The sequence below is a fragment of the Watersipora subatra genome, chromosome 4, assembly GCF_963576615.1.
Source record: "Watersipora subatra chromosome 4, tzWatSuba1.1, whole genome shotgun sequence".
Taxonomy (NCBI): domain Eukaryota; kingdom Metazoa; phylum Bryozoa; class Gymnolaemata; order Cheilostomatida; family Watersiporidae; genus Watersipora; species Watersipora subatra.
This window is the reverse complement of record NC_088711.1, coordinates 38,300,863-38,315,774: the sequence shown is the minus strand read 5'-3', so window position 1 is coordinate 38,315,774 and position 14,912 is coordinate 38,300,863. Positions and strand designations below refer to the sequence as shown.

The 14,912-nt window shown below is 37.7% G+C and overlaps 1 long non-coding RNA gene across 1 annotated transcript; it reads left to right on the top strand.

Moving 5' to 3' along the window:
* The first annotated feature begins 336 nt into the window (after positions 1-336).
* Positions 337-13,127, top strand: LOC137393467 (uncharacterized). Its single transcript, XR_010978295.1, has 5 exons — positions 337-433; positions 4,900-5,045; positions 5,435-5,628; positions 5,780-5,875; positions 10,541-13,127. It is a non-coding gene; the product is annotated as an uncharacterized lncRNA (long non-coding RNA).
* Positions 13,128-14,912: the final 1,785 nt, after the last annotated feature.

The following is a 14,912-nucleotide window of genomic DNA, read 5'->3' as shown; positions in this document are numbered from 1 at the left end:
TAGGCTCAACGAGATAATTCAACGGGAGGGGGTGTTTGAGAGGCGGGAAGCTCCTACTTCGACAGAGGGCGGCGTTCGGACAGCAGGAGTGCGCCTAAGGGCTAACCCTTCTTCCATAACTAGAAGGGCAGCCAGAGTATCACCTATATATGTCGACCGTCGTGGGGGTCGGGGGGTCGTGGCGCTCTGCCCCTACGAGTGGCCTCGTCTCCAGCCAGGTAAGCAAGATGGATAATTGTGTTATGTGCCTGCGAGTGTCCTTGACCTCTCCTTCGTGTCAGTTGGTTTGATGGTAGCTTTGTAATGTTCATCTTATAGGTCTTGGCAGTCCGTGTCCACTCTACTAGCCGGTGAGGAATCTTCAGAGGATGAGCGTCCGGTCTTGGCAGTCCGTGCCCACTCTACTACCCGGTGAGGAATCTTCAGAAGAGAGGTAATGTGGCATGGAATGCCTGAATTATATTCGTCAGGGTTATTTTCGCTGTCCGCACGGTGCACAATTTTGTGTGAACTGTAACCAGTTCACAACACGTGATCTTTGGTGCGAGTGTGCCGATGGGGTATAGTTGAAATAAAGCTCAGAATCACTGTAATTCTCTGTCTTTTAAGCATCAGGCGTACGATTTAATCAGCGTCAGCGTTTTTTAAGTACAGGCATAAGATTGTTTGTCTTGAATAGTAGAGCAGAAGGGAGTTGTCAACAGTTCTAGGGTGCTGATTCCCAGGATAGCGATAGTCCAGGTGTCAGTTCGTTTGATCTAAGTGTAAATATCCTGTAATCATTCATGTTGTTGTCAAGTCTAATCAATCCAATGTCTCTTGGCTAAGGGTTGCTTTCAGAGTGATTGGGTGCACCTGGCCTATTCCAGTCTGGAGGTCATTCAGAGGCTTGCGCAACTAGTGGCCTTGAAAAAAAGGCGGAGTCATCAGCCATTGGCGGTAAACTGGTAGCCATTGAGATACCTTGTTTCTGTGTCACGTGTTCGAGTGTGGTCTTATTCTGCTGATTCTAGTTGTGTGCACTCATTTCTCTCGGTGTAAGCAGAGTATCAAAATGCGTTCCTCTTCATAGTCTTGGTTCTGCATATCGGCGGAAGCTCTTTGCCTATGTCTAACGCGGTAAGTTCTACTCCTCCCATCTGACTTGTGCGTAAATGATCTGATAGTTTATAGCGTTGGTGTACAGTTTCTTTTCATGTTTTTAGCCGTGTGACATCACTCGATGTACCTGTTTTCATTTCCTGTCCCAGTGTACCACTGATCGCGAGGCCAGGGTTCCGGTCACTGCAGGTAATTAGACGGTTGCTTAATTGCATTGTCCATTTTTCTATCGTGCTGTATGCAGTGTCAGCTTCCCTTATTATCGTCTCGTCATAGGTCTTGACATTCTAACCAAGTTGATGACTCCTTCGACACCCCCGGTATTAGGGAAGAGAGTTGTCACTCCTGGTTTTTCAGTCATCATCGGTAAGAAGGTAATCCGTATCCCATGTTCGCTGCGTGTACAATCAGGTTTTTCCAATTTTTAAGTAGTTACCTTGAGTATGCTGTCTATTGTTGTTTTGTTTTAGATCCAAAGCTTGTCGTGGCTCTATGTGTCAGCGGTTTGGCCGTGGTTGTTGTCGTTACTGCTATCTGTTATTGTTGTTGTAAAAGAAAATAAAATCTTGTTAATTTTTTTTCTAGTTTTGTTCGGTTAATCTTAGTCCTGGGGGCGTTAATTCTTGAAGAAGAATCCGTTATAGTCCAAAGTCTTGTTCCAGTTGTGTAGGTAAGAACTGTAATCATTCGTAATATTCAAAGTCTTCTATCTGTTTTGGCTTAGGGCTTCTTCGGAGTCCGTGAGTCCTGTCTTCTTTCTATCCTTGACTATAGCTAGGTGATGGGGTCTGGTTGTGTTCTGTTGGTGCTTTCATGCATTGCAGATGAGGTTCACATTTATCTGAATCCCGATCTAGTTTTGTCATTAATGTGTGGTTTCCTGTTTCAGGTAGGTCATCGTACTGATCTTCTCCATCAGGATTAATTATTTCTTTCGGAAGCTGGAAACGTACTTTCTTACTCACTGGCAATTCCACGTCTTCCGTCATATCCTCAAGTGAGTCTGAACCGAATTCTTCGGGATCCTCATAGCGTGTGGTCTCATCCTGTGTCTCTATTCTGTCTTGACCAGTTTCGTCGTGTTTGCTGTCTGTTCCTTCTGGCGAGTCTAATTCTATAGTGATGTCTGTGTGTTCTTCTCTAATCAGTGGTCCAAAATGTGGCTTAAGCATGTTGAGGTGTCAGTAATGGCTGGTTGGTCTGGGCGATCGAATGGTCAAATAGTTGCATTATTGTCTGTCCTGCTCTTAATCACGTAGACATCCTTCCATCTCTTGATCAGTTTTGATGTCTTGTTCCTGTAACATTGTTCTCTTTTGTCATAGTAGAGAATGTAGTCTCCCACTTTTAGGGAACTGGATGAGGCTTTTTGGTAATTGTAGCTCTTTTGTCTAGCTTTCCTTTTCTCTGTTCTCTAGCCTTTTCCCAACCCGCTGTCATTCTCTCGTGCAGCTTTGACTTGTATGTGCCATCGTCTGCTTCAATCGGTTCAGGTGATGATTTTTTCAGGTCGCATGGCAACCTCATTTCTCTGCACATGAGTAGTGAGCTTGGTGAGGCTTGTAGAATAGTGTGCTTGGATGAATTATGTGCGAGTTGGCAGAAGGATATGTATCGAGGCCATTCTTTGTGATTGTTTGGGTTTACGAAGTGTGAGAGCATGTTCGCTATCGATTTGTTGTAGATCTCAACTTGTCCATTCGTCTGTGGTCTGTATGGGCTGGTAAATCTGTGTTTTACTCCCAAAAGCTTGTTAATTTCTGCAATAACTTCGCTCATAAAATTCTTAGCGCGGTCACTCAGTAGAATTTTTGAAACTCCATATCTGCAGAATATTTGTTCTACATATACTTTAGCAACTGTTGTAGCTAGCTGATCTTTAGTTGGTACTATCTCCGTCCATTTTGTGAAGTGGTCTGTAAACATGAGTATATGTTTCATTCCGCATGTACTTTCTGTTAGAGGTCCCTGAAAGTCGACAGATAGAACTTCAAATGGTGCTTTAGCCATCGGGGTGCCGAATGGTACTCGTGCAGGTGTATGCGGGCTTTTCCTTTGTTGACACGAGATGCAATGTCGGATATAATCTTCCACTTCACGTGACATGTCTGGAAACCAATACTTCCCCTTGAATTTCAGCAAAGTTTTCGTCACTCCTGGGTGCATCGCTGTCAACCTGTCATGGATGGTGTAGAGTAGAAGTGGTCTCTGTACTGCAGGCATAGCAAGCAGTAATTTTTTATCCTGTTTCCGATAGAAAACTTCTCTTCTTAGAACGAAGTTTTTGCTGTCTGTTATAATCTCTCTCCTTCTTGCCTTTCCTGCGTCTTGTGGAAATTTCGATTCTGTGAGATATCTCCAAATAGGTCCTAGAAAAAAATCCCTTTTCTGATCTTCTCTCATGTCAATGTCTACCGTTAATGGCGGTTCATCTGTGTTGATAGCTGAGACTGCTCTTCATAGAGCATCTGCTACCTTGTTCGGACTTCCTGTCTTATGTTCTACTTCAAAAGTATAGTTTGAGAGTTGGATAGCCCATCTTACAAGTCGAGGGGCCAACTTCGGCTTCTTCAGGATGTAGGTGCATGCTGCATTTTCTGTGAAGATCTTAAAAGGTACATTCATCAGGTAAGCTCTGTAGTGTTTCTCTGCAGTCACTATGGCAAATAGTTCTTGTTCTCACGAAATCCATTTCTTCTCGGCTTTGCACATTGTTCTGGAGTAGAAAGATATTGGGTCCTCTTTTCCATCGACTTGTTTTTGAGATAGCACGACTCCAATATTGGTAGATGACGCGTCTGTAGTTAGAATGAATGGTTCTTCGAAGTTTGGGAAGCTGAGTATAGGGGCGGTGGTGATGCGTGACTTTAGTATGCGCATTGTTTATTCGCATTCCGGGCTCCAATCAAACTCTCGATCTTTACTTGTCAGTTGTGTGATGGGTGAAGCAATTTTTGAAAATCCTTCTATAAGCATCCTGTAGTAGCCAAATAGTCCCAGCAGCCTTTTAGCTTCTGTCTTATTCTTAGTAGTGGGGAATCTCTTAGCCTGTCTTGACAAACTGTTGTTTTTGCGGAGTTGTTCCCCGTCCGCGGGCGAGCATTACAACAGCTTGTCACAAGACGTACTGGACCTGATGCATCAGGTGCATTTATATAGAGTTGTTCTCTTCTGTCTATGCGGCTTGGTTGCGATGTTATGTCGGTCGCTCCATTGGTAATCATAACGGATTTCGCGTAAAAGTTTATGCAGAAACAAGAAAGATGACAACGTTTAACCAAATACCTGTCTCCGTTGGAAACGTTAGTAGAATTTAAGAATAAAATAAATTGAAAATAAAATCTATAAGAACAAATAAAACTGACTGATACAAAAATAGAATTAAAACTGACTGAGCGCACAAATAACGACATGTTTAGTCGCTGTTGTTGTCTAAGTTCATAAGTTCTACTAAAGTTTACTGCAGAGACTGGTCGCTGGTTATAATCTTATTTTTTCTACATGAATTTTTGCGCGAAATTCGTTATGATTACCAATGGAGCAACCGACATAACATTGCAACTAAGCCGCATAGATGGACGAGGACACCTCCCTATAAGTGCAGCTGATGCATCAGGTGCAGTACGTCTTGTGACAAGCTGTTGTGTTGCTCGCCCGCGGACGGGGGAACAACTCCGCAAAAACAACAGGTTGTCAAGACAGGCTAGGAATCTCTCTATCTTTTCTGTGTTGTGTAGTGTGACTGCTATGCCTTCTTTTGATATAATGTGTCCTAGATATAGAATTTCTCTTTTGTAGAGTTGATTCTTGGAAGGTCTGTACTTCCGTCCAGCAAAGCGGAGGCGGGTAAAGACAGTTCTCAGCAGATGGATGTGTTCCTTGAAAGTTCTTGATGTCATCGGCCAGTCATCCAAGTAGACGCAGCTGCTGCCTTCACTAATCAGGTCCGCCATGATGGCTAGTGCTATTCTTGTAAAAGTAGTTGGGCTGCCTGGCATTCCTTGTGGCATAGTATTGAACTCATAGAATCCGAATGGAGTGATGAATCCAGATTTTTCTCTTGAATCTCTGTGTTGAGAGACTTGAAAGAATCCTGAACATAGGTCAATCGAGCTCAAATATTTTTTACCATGCATGATCTCTATTGCGCTGTTAATCGATGATATGGCCATGGACTGCTTCACTGTGGCAGTGTTGAGTTTGCGGTAGTCTACGCAGAATCTCCAGTTGCCATCCTCCTTTCGTACCAAAACAACTGGTGATGTTCATTTTCCCGAGCTAGGAGAAATGAGATCTTTTTCTCACATCTGATCAACCTGTTGTTAGATTTCAGCTCTCACTCCTACTGGTATGTTATATGGCTTGCTCCGTGTTGGCATGGTACCCGGTAGAGTTTCTACTACGTGTTCCACTATTGATGTTCATCCAAACTCGGTGATTCCTTCTCCTGCTATGTCTGAGAATCCGTCCACAAGCTCCTTCAATTCGTCGAACTGTCTCCCCCTCCCCACCTTAGTACCAATGACTGTTAGTACCATTATTTCGTTCATACTGCTATTTGTCTAATATTTAGTTATTGCTTAGAGTATTAGCTTTTCTAACTTGAGCAGGCGAATACAATAGGAAGTTTTAAGGTTAGCTGTAAGTTACCATTTTTTCTGATCGGTTATTGGTTTAGGTAAGAAAGGGATCTGAAGGGAAAAAGTTATGAAGTAGATGATAACTTACTAAAAAAGAAAGGAGGAAGAAAAAGGGTTTGCATAGAAAGGAAGAGGTGAGTTGTACCTGCTGTATTATTAGTAGCCCTCACATAATGGCCGTTTTTATGGTTTCAGTTTAGCTGCCAGCTCGCTTGCTTGTTCATAGCAAATTAATGGGTTGAAGTTCATATACAGTAATACTTCAACTTACGAGTGCTCCAAATTACGAGAAGTTTGAGATACGAGCCAGCTTTCAAGCAAGTTTTAGCACTAACATACGAGCCATGTTTGAGATACGAGCACTTGAGCCAGTTGCCAAGTATGCCGGAGGTGTTTTATGAGAACAGCATCACTCTGTATTTTTCAACTGCTCAGGTTATACTGTTGTACCGTGTTTTTTGTGCACGATTTTCTGCTCAGAATTATGTGAATTAAACGTACTGTGCGTAGACCGAAAGTTTGCCAGTAAAATGAAAGATAATACAAAGAAAAAGCAAATGATAACAATTGATATTAAACGGAAAAAATATTGAAAAATATGCGAAATGTGTATGCGTGATTGAGCTAGCTCGGCAATATGACAGATATACATTCATAATTATCAAACAGAAGGATTATATTCAGGGCATTTAGTTCGCAAAAGGACTAACCATAGTTTTCAAACAGTGCAGCGATCTTCACGACCGCTGATGGCATTGGACAAACAATTGGCTGGTGACAGCGTAACTGAAACGATGCTATGTGAAAAATCCGGCGCTATCTATCCAAACTGTTTAATAGACATTCGGACAAGCTGGCTAGTGGTCGTGCATTAACCATTTGTGATGACAACTGTGATCGTCCTAATCGCAACATGTTGCAAGGGCGACAAAGGCAAACGTCCTTAGATAGGTTTATCTTAAAACGGCCGGCTAGTTGTGAAAGAATAAAAAGGAAAAATTTCTCGCTAACCAGCGAGAAACTTCAAACTATGAACGCTGAAGAAATTTAAATTACGTTTAGTTGAAAATGAAAGTTTGCTTTTAGGTTTGCTTCTAAGTTTGTCTTTTAACACTTTGATAAAATCCAAATTTATCAAAGTCAAATGTTGTAACGAAGGATAACTTATATCTCCCTCCCTGGCAAATGCGAGTGTTAACTGCTATTGTATGTATTTAATTTTACATTTTAATTAATCACATTTCCTTGCATTATTTTTTATTTGTTGCTTTTTGAAAGCATGTAGTACGTAAGGACAATAACCAACATGTTCTTTCTGTTACAATATCTTGTTTTGAGTGTTTTATTTGCTTTTTTAGAGTACGGAAACCAATCAATATATATTTAATTGTTCTATATATAAATAAATTGCACCAACATGCGAGTAAATTGACATACGAGCTCAGTCTCGGAACGCATTAAGCTCGTAAGTTGAAGTATGACTGTAGTTAAAATAGCTTCACATATAAGAGTCAGTGAGGCATATGGATCCTTGGAGTTGCCTCCTCACTTCAAACAGACACATTGTTGACACGAAGGCAATTAAATGATTTAAATCATGATTAAAGCACAATTTTTTCGGGTGAAAACTTGTTTTTTTTGTGTTTTCACCTTTTTCATAATTCTGCAAAAATCAATGTTTCTTTGCAAAAAGTTTTGTTTTGATGTGTGTAACAAACCTGTAAACACTCTTCTGTCAGCAATTAGAAAGTGTGATGGAGATAACTGACTGCATGTGTAGTACAATGTTATAGAAGGACCTTTGAAGTTATGACTGATGAGTTTATTTATTAAACGCCAAAGGAGGATTAATATTGAGGTGGCAACTGTAACTGTTTGGGCAGGGAAGTTTCTATTTGAATTGCTATCTAGGAAATGCCATTTTAAGTTATTTCCTGCGTAGTTTTATAATGGTTAATTAGACATTGTTTTATAATGGTTAATTAGACATTGTTTTATAACAGTTAATTAGACATTGTTTTATAACGGTTAATTAGACATTGTTTTATAACGGTTAATTAGACATTAATTTATAATGGTTAATTAGACATTGTTTTATAATGGTTAATTAGACATTAATTTATAATGGTTAATTAGACATTGTTTTATAATGGCTAATTAGACATTGTTTTATAACGGTTAATTAGACATTGTTTTATAATGGTTAATTAGATATTGTTTTATAACGGTTGATTAGACATTGTTTTATAACGGTTAATTAGACATTGTTTTATAACGGTTAATTAGACATTGTTTTATAATGGTTAATTAGACATTGTTTTATAACGGTTGATTAGACATTGTTTTATAATGGTTAATTAGACATTGTTTAATAACGGTTAATTAGACATTGTTTTATTCAAAATTCAGATATGTTTATAAGGCCTTGACAAATGATTCATAACATTTTAATTTTCATCAAAAAATTAACTGCTCAATTTTCAATTCTTTTGCATCATATGCTATGTAAGAATTAATTCAATTCACAATTCATTGCAAAAATATACCTATTCAATTCTCAATTCTTTAGCTATCTTAATTTCAATCACTCAATTCAATTCTCCCAAATAAACATAATCACTTACCTTTCAATTCTTATAAAAATTGATTTATGACAATGTATCAAAATAGCAATAATCCATAATTTCTAATTTAGCTACACGCATTAGCCCAGTCTATTGACTGTTTGTATAGCAAATATCGACTATTTTAATACGTATTTCATTGCTTTTTCATGTGCAATTTAGTCATGCTTACCATTTTTGTTATTATACCATCGATATTTTTGCTGTGAAAGCAGAGTTTCTGTCATATACCTTCAACTTAAAGTTTTTTTATAGTCATCAAAAAATTCTGCACAAGAAACAATGCATTTGAAAAGCAAAAGAAATATTTAATATTTTTGTAGTTTAGTAAAACCGACTGCAAAAAACAGTATCACTTTTGCAGTTTGACCAGAACTCAGACACACATTATCTAAAACAAAAGTGCAGTAGCCAAAAATATCATTGGTCCAGTGTTGATGGATTTCACTAGCAGAAATGCGTTCAAGTCACTGTTTTCAATATTTCTTGAAAATGGAAACCATGATTTTATGCTGTTTCATTAGTAAAGGAAAAGCTATGCTATTGGTTCGTTTGCAGCACAATGATAACCTAAGTTTATCGTGAAAAAGATTTGAGTGGATCTGATAACACTGCGATCCGTGGTCATTGTTTTTTTATAGGTACAAAGGCGACTCGTTATAAAGGCTTTTCGGTAGAACGAACGATATTCGCAAGCAGCTACAAAGTTTATAAATACGCTTATTGTCAGTGCGCAGGCAAACCATAAATCTAGTGCGCTGTACATATTATTGACTAATAAAATATACGCAGTGATATTGAAGTCTTTTAAAAACATGTGCGGATGGCAACACGAGACTGCACTGACATCTTCGCTTTGGCGCATATCAAGTAACAGATTGTGTTACTTAGGACATCGTGTCCGTGATAGGTTTTCTGTCAATGCAGTAATTATAAAGGGAAGGATTGGTGCATTTGGACTCGAGTTTATTTGCTTATTTAAAATAGAAAATCGAGTCAATTTTTTTATGGTGACAGTATTGACTCAATTTAGTTCAAATCTTACTGATATAGTGCATTGAGTCAATACAATTCTACAGTAAGTAAAAGATACCAGAGAATCGATTCCTTTCAATTCATTTGTGAAATGAGCCTTGAGGCTTGCTCGAGCAAGTGTGTTAACTTGAGCGCCTATCTCTAGAGTGCCAAAATCTTTGTTTTGTTGTGCTGCCGCTATGCCGCTGCCGCTATGCCACATAATGATTTAGTTTAGCAGGAGTGGCGTTGATGCTCACATGTTGTTTCGTGCCTTTTCCTGTATAGTATTGTTCATTGCTTCTCATGAAATAGAGCGGTGTCATTTATTTTTAATGTTTGGAAATTCCTATACCATAATTATATAATTCATTTATACGAATCAAGAGAAGGAGATCAAAAAACTTGCCATAGAGTAAAAGAAAAACAACCTATTAGTCATGGGAATAGCAGATCTTGTTCTGAGTGTGTCCTATCAACCCTTATGCTAGGCAGTTCACTTTTATTTGGCACTGGAAAATAAGCAATTTTTAAGACATATATTACAACTAGCTGAACGCCCAGCATTGCACGGATAATGAAATAATTACCCAATGAATTTGAGTAACTTACCTCATAAGCAAGTAGCAATCAATCTTTACTAAAACAATAGCAGTGTTTGAAGCCAGCTTAATAATCATTATGTTATGCGTAAAGAACAACTGCGCTGGTTAATAACTCCAAGTACTCTAAGTGTGAGTATTTTAACCAATGTTATTAATGTAATCACGATCATTCATCTCTACAGTCAGTTAAACGATTGTAATGTAGGGGTTTAGATTGCTGGTTTTCGGACCTGGATGTACCAAGATGTAATCTTCTGCGAAGCGGAGTTTTCATACTAGATTTTAAATTGGACACACGGATTACGGATATAAAGACCAACAAAAAACAAACACTCAGTTTCATATATATATACATGTAGATAATCAGGTGAATAAAATATTATATATTAAGTTAAAACAACTGTTGTAAAAGCACATTAATGTTGATAACCATATTTGTTTTTTGTATTACACAAATCGATAATAGTTTAACATGACAATATTTGTTATTTTCATTAAAACTAGGCGAACACTCCTCAGTACGAGATTACATGTCCTTGTATCTTGGTTGTTTTAGGCTGGTCAAATGTTACAAGTTTATCAATGCTCACACAGAGATCCCCAAAGGAATATCTGAGGATTTTTGAAATCAAAGAGTGCAGTTATAGCTGTAAAAGTTTTTCTTGTAGTCTACATGAACTATGAACAGCAAAAAATATCTACTTCAGAAAAGGTCAATGTGTATTGGATCCAATGTGATTGGATTAACAGAGATATTTTTTATCTGTATTCAGGCACAACACTGCTGATATAGCAAGTGATTATTTGTGTTTGTGCATACTTATGTCACCCGAAGCATTCTTTGCTAAATGATTTCGAAGGTGTACTTTTCTTGCTTGATTTTCTGTTCATCTCTGGCTCTCATCAATGAGCATCTCTGGCTCTCATCAATGAGCATCTCTGGCTCTCATCAATGAGCATCTCTGGCTCTCATCAATGAGCATCGACTCTATTTTATAGAATCATTTATTGCACCCAGTATTATTACATAGAGGTTGACTTGCAACAAAATTCACATTACAGTTATTTGGTATCACAAGCCTCACCATCTCTTACTCTGCTGTGTTGTAGGTGCCAAATATGTGGAATTGTGATTACAAACTCTTAAAAGCTCAAAAACGAACAGTTAATCGCCGCCATCACGAAACTGCTGTAGATTAAAATCTCTTTCCAAAACGTCTCAAATGGGATGTAATTGAACAATATGGCTTCTGTTTACACTTTCATGCAACCTCATTCTTCAAAATATTTTCACAAATATACTTCACGCATTTAGTAAAACTATGTCTATTGACCTTATGCGTATACTTATCATTGTAACACTGTCACTTTGAGCACGGATATCTTAAAACCTACCGTGAAAATTTGTTTATTTTTTTAACCTTAGCTCGAAGGAGTACATATCATTTTCTGATAAGCATGACGAGCCTGTTGGTCACCTGTGATAGTCGAAAAATGATGCAGAAATTATCCGCGCTGTTTGACAGGAAGTATGGGTCACATGATCAGATTACGAATGGACGATTATACCAAGCCGAAACAAAACTGTAAAGTAGCGAGCATCTATATTTTATACGAGGTTTTTGGTAAAACCCGAAGTGTTTTGTCATAAATTAGTGCTACGAGAAGTTTTACATTGAGCCTTTTGTTGGCCTTTTAGTTCATGTGAGAGCATCACGTGTCTAGACAATAACCAAATGGATTGACTACGTCAGAGAAATAAACTAATTCCAATCTTCGGCGGTTTCGTGATAGTGGCGATTAACTGTTCGTCTTTGAGCTTTTAAGAGCTTGTAATCACATTTCCTTATATTTGGCGCCTACAACACAGCAGAGTAAAGGTACGGTCCCACGTAACGAATTATTCGTTCAATCTGACCAAAATCACGAAATGAACAGAATTGTCTGAGCTGTGCATGCACACCGAATTCGTCGATGAAACGCTTTTAATTGGCTAAACAATCTTTTAGCGAGCACGATTCTTGCAGCTTTTCTAATTAGTATAGTCCGAGGCAATTAACGCGACACGCAAAAAACATTACGACAATTCGCCATAGTAAATACGATGCATTCAACTTGATTGCACCAAAGATGGCAACTCTTTCTACTACAGGACTTTGGTTGCTAGAAAGAAATTATTATTAAAAAAGAAATGATTTGTCACCATGCTGTCCAAACAATAAAGAACCAACAATAGCGCAATTAAGGCAGCTGCATCGTATGTGTTATGTTGAATTGCGCTGATACTTTTATTGTGTGTCTTGGTACGGGTCTTGGACTATACCAATTGCAAAACCTGCTAGAATCGCGCTCGCTAAAATAAAAAATTGTTTAGCCAATGAAAAGCTCTCGTCGACGAATTCGGTGTGCATGCACAGCTCAGATAATTCTGTGATATTCGGCAGAATAAATCTGTGAATTTCGTGAATTCGGTCAGATTAACAAATAATTCGTTATGTGTGGTCGTACCTTTAGACATGGTGAATCTTTTGATACCAAATAACTGTAATGTGAATTTTGTTGCAAGTCAACCTTTAACCTTCAAGTCAACCTTTAACCTTCAAGTCAACCTTTAAACATTGGATCTAAACATTGTAAATTTTATTGTTGAGATTTTCTAATCATTCCAGTATGATATCTTATTTTGCAAGTGTGAGCACAGCCGATATTCTAGCAGAAGTGCACTCGTTATACTAAGGGTTTACTCATATTTTGAACATACGAGTTGTCCTTCCATGTTTTGGATAAGATTATAAGTCAAGAGTTGTCCTACCATGTTATGATCTTGAAAGTTTTTAGCTGGACAGAGTGAAGTTCTATTTAAACAATTGTCTTTAATCTTTTTGTTACCCTTTATCTATGTATCATGAATAAAGGCTGTCTCTATGAGTAGTAACCACCTGCTGCATCGTTACTGTATGCAGCTCATGTGTTACAGTACCTGTTTGTATCGCTAAATCTTTATTCTGATTGGTTGATGTGACTAGCAGTTTAAGCCTTACTAAATTTTTTAGTACAATTTTTCATAAATTTTTTTGTTTATTTTGTCCTGAGTTACATATTTTGTCATACGTTCTGCACCTAATCTTTGCTGTAATAAACCCCATGCTTACCTGTCTGAAGCCACCCTTGTTGCCACACGCAACCAACACATTGCATGTGCACAGGTTACGATAAAAGGCTGGTACAAGATATTTTTGTTTTATTGAGTAACAAACAACGTGACAAAGTTCAAACAAACTAAACCAAATAAAAAGCATTGTCTATATCAAGTAGCAAATCAAAATGTTGAAACACTAATCACACCCTAACTATGTCACTACGCATACAAATCTACTGATTAAACAGTGTAACAGTAACAAAGATTAGCTTCTAGCAGAGTAGATAATATTGTTACCATTTAGTAAAACGTCTACTACAACATTCAAAGTTTCTATGCAGTTTTTAAGAGTTGGCATAAAATTAGGTCAATGCATAAGTACTCCATACCTAACCACACAGAAACAAATTAGTGGTTATTCCATATGTTGTCATACGTTAAAGAATATACAGTACTCAAAGATTAGATGGGTTGAGGCTCTAGCAATTATAAAAAAGTCGTGAGTAGGAAACCAGTCTAATAGAAGCCAGCCAATATTCTTACTACAAGGTGGTAAATAACAATATTGCTTCACACAGTACTTGATTACATAGTTAGTAAGGAGTTAGTTGACTTTAATTCGTAGACAGTAAGGAGTTAATTAACTTCAATTCTTAGATAGTGAAGAGTTAGTTAACTTCAATTCATAGATAGTACGGAGTTAGTTAACTTCAATTCATAGATAGTACGGAGTTAGTTAACTTCAATTCATAGATAGTAAGGAGTTAGTTAACTTCAATTCATAGATAGTACGGAGTTAGTTAACTTCAATTCATAGATAGTAAGGAGTTAGTTAACTTCAATTCGGAGTTAGTAAGCAGCTAGTTAATTTCAACTTATAGTTATGAAGGTTATGAAGAAGTTAGTTGACTTCCATTCATAGTTAGTAAGAAGTTACTGATGTCCAGATGGCTCAGTAGCATAAGTAAACAATTACACTAATTATAAGAGAAGACAAGACTGAATGGGAAGACATGACCATTTACCTTCAATAACAAAGTGATCAGTGGTATTCACAGTAGAATGAAGTTTTCAAAGAGCATCAGCAGCTTAAATTATGTTGTTTTAAAAATAAGAAGCTGAAACTCATTGATGGCAGCCCGAGATGAACAGAACATCAAACAAGAAAAGTACATCTTTGAAATCGTATGTTTAACTAGCAACTAACAGAGAAGGTGGTGAGTTTTAAAGAAGGTCTCAAGCTATTTTAGTCACATAAATGGCTTGAAACATGCACCCAGTTCTGTTTGGCCTCAAGATCTTTAGATTCCTGATTCAGGCCTATTTCACAGGTTTTAGTCTGAGCTTCAAAATTAACCGAGTTGCAATTCATGGTCGCTTTGCACATGGCCACACAGTGAAATAAGCTATTTGTAGTGTGTTTGGACAGCATGGCAAAAGGCAGCACTTGGTCCTTGAAGATGCAGAAGTATGTTGAACCATCAGTTGCAATAGCTAAAAAAAAAAAATAGCAGTAGTGGTGGAGCAAGTAATGGTCATTGTTGCTCAAAGGGTATAAAGCTATATGGCTTCCTGTTTATCATGCACCTTGCAATCACAATTGAGACAATTTATTTACCAGACAATGAGATTAGTATGTATGTCAAGTATATAAAATCAAGCAACGGTTTCGTGAAGCTAAATTCTAACAATCATAGCAAGATAACTAAAATATTTGATGTTATTGAGATTATTACAAACTACAGTATGTAGTAGATTAGATATTAAACTAGAGATGCACTTTTAGCTT